The sequence below is a fragment of the Sciurus vulgaris genome, assembly GCF_902686455.1.
Source record: "Sciurus vulgaris genome assembly, chromosome: 6".
In the NCBI taxonomy this organism is placed as follows: Eukaryota; Metazoa; Chordata; class Mammalia; order Rodentia; family Sciuridae; genus Sciurus; species Sciurus vulgaris.
The window spans coordinates 43,270,196-43,278,310 of NC_136466.1; the positions used below are offsets into that span (position 1 = coordinate 43,270,196).

Below are 8,115 nucleotides of genomic sequence, written 5' to 3' on the forward strand. Positions count from 1 at the left end.
TAAAATAGGTAAATTCAGAGAGAGAGAGTGGAGAAGTTACCAGGAGGTGAAAGGAGGGGTAAATGAGCAGTTGTTATTTAATGGGCGCAGGGCTTCTGTTTGGGATGATGACAAAGTCCTGGCGATGGTTGCACGTTGTACTTAATGTCACTGATTTATTCATGAACTTAAAAATGGTTAAAACGATAAATTATGTGACATGTAAGTTTTACCACAATAAAAACAATCACCAAAGATTAGAATAGTAAACACATTCTAGTAGAGACTAACCCAGGGTATCAAAGGATATTCATCTGGTTTTGCCAGATTATAAACTGCTTGAGGACAGGAACTTTATTTTGTCACTGTAAATATCAGTGCCTATTATAGTGTCTTGAACACAGTAAGACTCAATGAATCTGGGCTGAATTGAATTAAATGATGGCCTACGGGATTTTTCAATTTAATTCATCCTTAGAGGAAGGGAATAAGTGGATTTTCTGATGGAATTCAGGGAAATGCTTTTAAAGGCTTGTTTCCTTGGAACAGTTTGTATGGACTTGCCAGTGTTTGACTGCAGGCTGACTGCTTTAAAAGCTTGGGAAAGAGCCAGGCAAAGCAATAAGAGAGAATTGATAGGTTGAAGGGTGAGTGATCAGAATTCAATCTGATGTGTGGCTCTGGCAAAAGGATGTTCAAAGGTTAATAGCACAAAGATATTGGCTTTGAAAAAGAACATTCTTTGAAAGAATTCAAAAGGACATGGGAACAAACTTGATTGGAATTGATTGTACAGAATCTGTGCTGTGTGAAGAGAGGAGACAGGGGAAAGCACTTAGGATGGATAATATTCCTCTTTCACTGCAGAAAACAAGTGACAAAAGTGGCCCCTTTCAAAGCAGCTGAACTGTTCCAAAGTGTATTCAAAATGACTCAGTCTTCCTTTGACACAAATGATATCTCTACAAGTGAAAAGAAGGAAAAGTTGTTGTTTTCTGGGAGCACACACCCTTGGGAAAATGCAATGCAGAATTTAGATTTTGCAATGTAGGCTAAAATACTATTTTATAATTGGAATTTAATTGAATAATAAGTTTAAATTTAGATCATTTCTTACAAGTCATACTCAAACATTCTCACTTAAAAATTTGCACCATGACTAAAGTACATTGAGTTAAAATAAAAATCTCCCTCCTGCCCTATTTATTTATTTATTTTTTAAGAACAAACTGAATATATTTCTACTGAACTACCTGATACAGAAGATAGTGTGATGTGGATAGAATGAATGACAAATAATACAAATATATTTTATTTGAAATAAAAATGCTTACATAGCTTTTTCTTAGAAACAAACTCTTGCTTGACTGTATTACTAAGCAAAGACAAAGCTGAAGCATCAACATCCTTCTTGTTTGACATGTATTTGAAGACAGGTAGGAAGACGCTGGTTGGTTTTATAAATACTGACTTTCCCTTAAGGCTTGACCATAGAAGTGTAAACAGTGTAAATAAATCCACCATTACCAGTTGTCTTACTATATCTAGGTCACTGATGTATCCTGGGACCACATATATCTGCCAACATACCTGGGGTGGGCTGCTGTATCATAGTTATATTTGATTTCTTGGCAAGTGGGACTGAGGAAAAGTAATTTGGAACATGTTTTACATCTTATTTAGAAGAAAACACTAATATTCCCTTTAACAACAGCTTATAATTGAAATATACTGCTCTAAAGTTATCTTTTCATTTTTGTTCATCTTTAGCTTTTGTGAGTTACAGAATTGTTTGATTCATTTGCTTGTAGTACAATCCTGCCACAAGTATCCAAGCAAAAGATACCTATTATTCCTTCAGCATTTGCATTTTTCAAGCTTTATACTCTACTACATCTATAGTATTTTAGCAGTTCTTGAATACTTAAAAAATAACATATAGATAAGACTCATCTAAAAAGGCAGATGTCTATAACTGCATGGTACTAAATGGGAAGGAGCCATTGAGGGAATGATAAAAGCAAACGTGCTCACGTATGGGGAATGTGGTTCAAAGCCTTGGATTAAGAAACAATTTCCCCAGGGAAGTTGCTGTCACGGAATTTCCAGAAAACTTCATTTGCCCCCCAAAATAAACCTGAAAAGCCTCCATCTGAAATTTTGAACACTACAGTTGTGGAATGATATAAATGACGATCAAAGCAGTTGAGGCAGAAGGATAAAAGTGTCTTCCATTTAGCCAGGAGTGGTAGAACAGCCTCAGCTGTTGGTGAATCAGCAAAAAACATTGAAATAACAGAAGTGCCTTGGTGCATGAGTAAAAATGTTCTGTGCATAATCTGTCTAAACTGGTAACAGGACTTCATGCTAGGACAATTTTATCAACAGTAAAATGACTCCTGGATAGATTGATCTCTCCTCAGCACTAAATGTAGCAGAATTGACAACAGCAAAAAGAAAAAGAAAAAAAATAAAAGTTAAAAAGATAAAAAAAGATTTAAAAATAGATATAGTGATAACAGAAAAAGTACAAGGCAGAGAACACAAAAAGATGGAGACAATGCTATAGGTTCAACAGTATTCCAGGAGGCTAAAAAAAAATTGTTGCCTTTGAAAGCCCTAGCAAAATATCACTTTGTTTATAAATCATTTATTTATTATACAACCATAAGTTGAATCCTTTTCTTTCTCTGTGTTCTTTCTAAGAATTCTACATCAACCTTTAAGCATTCTGCATTTCTTTGCCAGTCTGGTAGCTGAGTTGGTTGCAGTCGATTTTGGTGTGAGTAACTGGAAGCTGCAGGCACAAGGCCTTGAGTGTCATGTCTGATGTTGTGACAGTTTTCATTAATTGAATCTGATATCCATTTTCTCCATTTTCTATGATTTTAATAAACTCCTTGACAGTTACTGTGCCTTGTACATCTCTATGACTAACCAATTGAACATTGCTATCTTCCTGAGAGTGAACCTGAATTCGAGTCCCCAACCACTAGGTGATGTGATAGGGAACTTGCATTCTGATCTCCAGCAATCATTCTAGAAAAATTTAGACTGAAACTGGTGACTTTCAATACATGCAATAATAGTCTGTTGCCCATCTGTAGTTTTAGTGCAAACAGCACAGAAGCTGTTGGAAATATAATTGCCTTTCACACAGGCTCTTAAAGCATTGGCACAGGTTTCTCTCCAAGACTTCAAACCTCCATCTACTTCCTTTCATTGAGGGTTACTTGCTTCTTTCCATAAGTGGTCAAACAAAGGAAATTTTGTTTCTCAGATCTAAAAATCTGCTATTACCCACGCCAGCGTGCTCTGTAATTAAAAGCTGGTTTTCATATCCTTCTATCTTCACAGGTTTGAATGGATTTGTGTTATATAAGCAAGCACATGTGCTACTCTTCCCTGAGGAGATTGTTCTTATTAAGCAGTGACTAGACATCACAAAATAATTCATTAAATTCACCTGGGGGGTGCTATGCATATCTTCTTATCTGACAACCCCTTATTCTCAAAGTCGGCTGTCTTGCACTGTCTTCTACCCTGTTAATTCTGGTTTTTGTTTTTGTTTTTGTTTTGTTGTTGTTGTTTTAAATGGAGGTGTCCACTGGTAAGATTTGGAGTGTATTCTTGCAGATGATTCTCTTATGTGTGAATATATAAATAGATTTTATTTATTTGATACAACCTGGATCAAACTTTGCCTTTTTCTGAAGCCCCATTTTTTTTATTGTTATCGTTACTAGAGTTGAATGTAGGGGCACTTAACCACTGAGCCTTATCCCCAGAGCTTTTTACTTTTACTTTTTGAGACAGGGTCTCAATAAATTGCTTAGAGCCTCATTTAGTTGCTGAACCTGACATCCTCCTCCCTCAGCCTCCTGAGCTGTTGGGATTGCAGGTGTGCACGACCATGCCTGACTGAAACCCACTTTTTGTTGGAGTTTTTTTAAAGTGTTTAATGGAAAGAAAAGAATGTAAGGAAAAGAATAAGAACAGAGACCTTCCAAAATCTACATGACTAAAATCCAATGTTTGTATAATCAGAAACTAAGTGTACATGCCTATTTAAAAGAATGAAACTCTATCAGATGATTTTCAAACTTTCCATGTAAAAGAATGGAAGTTTTTGTGACCATAAAGTAATAGTGAGATTTCTACACACTGCACATTAAAAAGTCTCACCCCTTCCAAGTCATATGTTTATGCTTAACTCCAAGACTGAGGCAACTTGCTAATTTTTCTTTGGTTAATACCTTAAGAAATTACCTTTTTTGATAAGTATAAAATTTGGCATTTTCTTTCATCCTTTGTTTTGTGAGGTGAGGAATCACCGTTAGTTGAATTAATTGGCCAGTCTAGAGCATGCATGATATTAAAGGCAATATTTTGAAGCTCTAAAACCCCAAGACAAATTAGCTGCAGAATTCTCATTTAAGTCATGACCCTTGAATTAGAGCCTGATCATACCTGTGTTGCAGTGGGTACTAAAGAGTGGTGTATCCTTCTGAATTATTTTCTAATTGCTATGTTACAGGTTTAAAAATATTTTGATAGTTCTGTAGAACTATCAAAAACTAGGCACTTTAGGTTGTTGCTTGTTTTGTTTGAGCAAGGCAATCTGAGAGTTTGATCTACGGAAAATGGATGGCTCTGCTAGGCCATTCTCTGTCATAGGAGATCTTCCCCACCTCAAGTCAGGGTTCAATGCCTCCCTGGATTTCAGTCTTCCTAGAGTACAAAGGGTTGAACAGAGGTGGGGACAGTAGGCTATGACTCTGGGGACTGGACTCTAAATTGGTGCCATGTCTGCTGAATTTTCTGTGAAAGAAACATCTGTATCTGGCAAAATGCAATGTTGACAATGTCAGTTCCGCTGCCTTCCTCTTTCTTGCTTCCTATGGTTCTGATATCGATGGTTGGCAACATACAGTGTTTCATTCATGAAAATCGTATTTGTTGCTAGTAATGAAGTATATGGCTATTTTTAATTGTTTTAAAGTTAGACCTTATCAACCGGCATTTACTAAATGCCTTCTTTGTGTAAACAACTCAGCATTTATTTCCATTTCTTTCTGACCAGGGTAAAACATATGTCTTGTATCCTTAACTTTGAACTTGAGCAGGACCAGGTAAGCAAAGAGATTTGAACATGACATGTGATTGAGTGTTTCATGTTTTGTTTTGTTTTTTTTGTCCTCTAGCTGAACTACCTGAGACCAGAGGAGCTGATTCTTGAAGAGCTGATTTAAAGCCGTCAAGTTGTAAGAGGCCACACTGAAAGGCAAATTAAGCAAAGCAAGTAAACCTGTTAATGATCTGTGCATCTGGTGTTTTATGGCTTCCATAATGTGTCTAATGGCTTTACTTTTCATGAGCTACAGTTGAAGGATGATGGCAAAACCAATTTGACTGGCAAGAGATGGATTCTGCATTCAACCAAGTAGGTCTGGAAATGTCTGAAAATGCAAATGACTACTGCCTTTGTTAATGAGGTTGCTATTTTTAAGGACACACACTAATACAACCAAGCTGCTTCATAGCACAAAGTGACTTCTTTGCCATTGCTTCTTCTCAACATTTTTTCTTTTTATCACTCTTTTCCTCTTACACATTTTATTTTCTTTCTTCGTGGAACATGTTTTATATGGTTGAATCTTGTGATTGTATCATCTCTTAAAATTAAAGTGTAGAATTGAAGGTTAATTATTAAATCACTTCATTCCCTTAAATTCCACCAAATTTCAATAGAATAGTAATTCTATTCATATTGTCTCCTAAGAAAATGACCCCAAATTGGTGCAATATCACAAATGGTGGCTCAGGTTAGAGACCTTCTGCAATGGAGTAGCTTTCAAACTCCCTGATCCTCAATCCACAGGTGTTTCTAATGCTGATTCCAACTAGCATTTGTCAGAGCTAAAAATCCAAATTTAATCTAGAGCCCAACACTGTCTTGACAATGTCATTTTCAATATTGTGACTTTTTAGCATAGTTTTTAATTAGAAAGCCAATTACTTTAAAAACTATTATGCTCCTGCCCTTTAACATGATTTCTATCAAAAGAGTCCTATAGTTTTGGAAGTTTTGGAATGATTATCATGATTCATCACTGTCAAAAATATCTGGAATGTCGCAGGGAAAGTTGTGGGTAACTCCAGAGGACTCAGAGGATGTTTGCTGAGCCTCTTCAGACTGGAGCTTAAAGGTCTGCTCTTGTTAAACAGTTGAAGTGACAAAGAAAAAGAAAAATGGTGAAGGGAAGAAGGAACAAATTTGTAAAAACAGTGAGAATGAATAAGACCACTGACTTTTATAGGATTATAGTTTGTTTCACTTTTTCATTTTTCTGTAAATAATGTTTGGAGGGAAAGTAATAAACTAAAAGGAAAGAAAGGAGTGATACCATGTGAGGATACAGTATGGAGAAGTAGACTTGGCTTCCTACTTTTTTGTAACCTATGAGTCAGTAAAGGAGAGATTTAAACCAACCCCAATTCTTCACATTTTATTTTTAAGTATCCACAACTTTTAGGAGCATCACTTTTTGTAATGAAATCTGGGTGTAGAAAGAAATGATTAATTTTCAAGGTATTGTAGCTTAAATTTATGTTGCAAGTTAATGTTTTGGGCATTCACAGTTTATCAGAGGTTCTCAAACATATTCTTATGCCTGATAGTCATTATTTTCTTCGTACGGTACCATTAACAAGAATATAGCTTTTCTTTACCTCAATAGTATTTTTTTTCTTTCAGTTAATATTATTTGACATTTACTTACATCTTTCAGACTCAAGTAGTTATCATATTTATTATCACTGAACATTAAACCCAGTTACATATTCAAGAGACTTTTTGAAACTGGTCTCCGTCTGCTAAACATATCCTCACTTGGTTGTGTCAATTTAACTTATTATTTATGATTTGTTCTCTTCATAATCATTTTGGTTTTTTTCTCTGCAAACTGACAAAGGCTGACATTTTTATATTGGCATGTGGGATTAAAATGTCTAAAATGTGGGTATTAGATATTCCTTTGTGGTTAGAAAAGTGGTTGGGTTGAAATTCTATTAATCCTGCCATTGATTCTGATAAAAAAAACTTGAACCATTCTGGTCCCTGCTTTTGACAAAAGAAAATGGAGTTGATTTGTTGATTGGGTTATTCATTTTTTTGGTATTAAGTTTTTTTTTTTTTTTTTTTTTTTGAGTTCTTTATATATCCTGGAGATTAGTGCTCTATCTGAGGTGCATGAGGTAAGGATTTTCTCCCACTCTGTAGATTCTCTTTTCACATTACCAATTGTTTCTTTTGCTGAGAAGAAGCTTTATAGTTTGAATCCATCCCATTTATAGATTCTCGATTTTACTTTTTGTGCTTTAGGAGTCTTGTTAAGGAAGTCAGGTCCTAAGCCTACATGGTGAAGATTTGGACATGCTTTCTCTTCTGTTAGGTGCAGGGTTTCTGATCTAGTGCCTAAGTCTTTGGTCCACGTTGAGTTGAGTTTTGTGCAGGGTGAGAGATAGAGGTTTGATTTTATTTTGATACATATGGATTTACAGTTTTCCCAGCACCATTTGTTGAAGAAGTTATCTTTTCTCCAATGTATGTATGTGGTGCCTTTGTCTAGTATGAGATAGTATGTGAGTTTGTCTCTGTCTTCTATTCTGTACTATTGGTCTATGTGTCTGTTCTGGTGCCACAATATCATGATGTTTTTGTTACTATGGTTCTGTAATAGTTTGAGGTCTGATATTGTGATGCCTCCTCCTACTTCACTTTTCTTGCTAAGGATAGCTTAGGCTATTCTGGGTCTCTTATTTTTCGAAATGAATTTTATGATTGTCTTTTCTATGTCTATGAAGAACATCATTGCAATTTTAATAAGAATTGCATGAAAACTGCATGACACTTTTGGTAGTATGGCTCACTAAAGATAGGCACTTTTTTGATAAGCCCAGGAAGTCATACAATTGTATGAATCGATAGAAATGTCATATGACAAAATTTAACCCCTATGGATTAAAAACTTTTAGAAAAATAGGAATAGAGCATGTTATGGTTAAATTATATCTCTCAGAGCATTTGTAGAGGTTCTCACCCCACACCTAGGAATAAGGCCTTTTTCTTTCTCC

General features: G+C 35.5%; 1 pseudogene across 1 annotated transcript; it reads right to left on the reverse strand.

The window, feature by feature from the left end:
- Positions 1–2,701: 2,701 nt before the first annotated feature.
- Positions 2,702–4,654, reverse strand: LOC306663421 (F-actin-capping protein subunit alpha-1-like; annotated as a pseudogene). Its single transcript has 2 exons — positions 4,565–4,654; positions 2,702–3,455 (listed from the first exon to the last, which is right to left on the reverse strand). The product of its transcript is annotated as an F-actin-capping protein subunit alpha-1-like (transcript).
- Between the last annotated feature and the right edge of the window lie 3,461 nt (positions 4,655–8,115).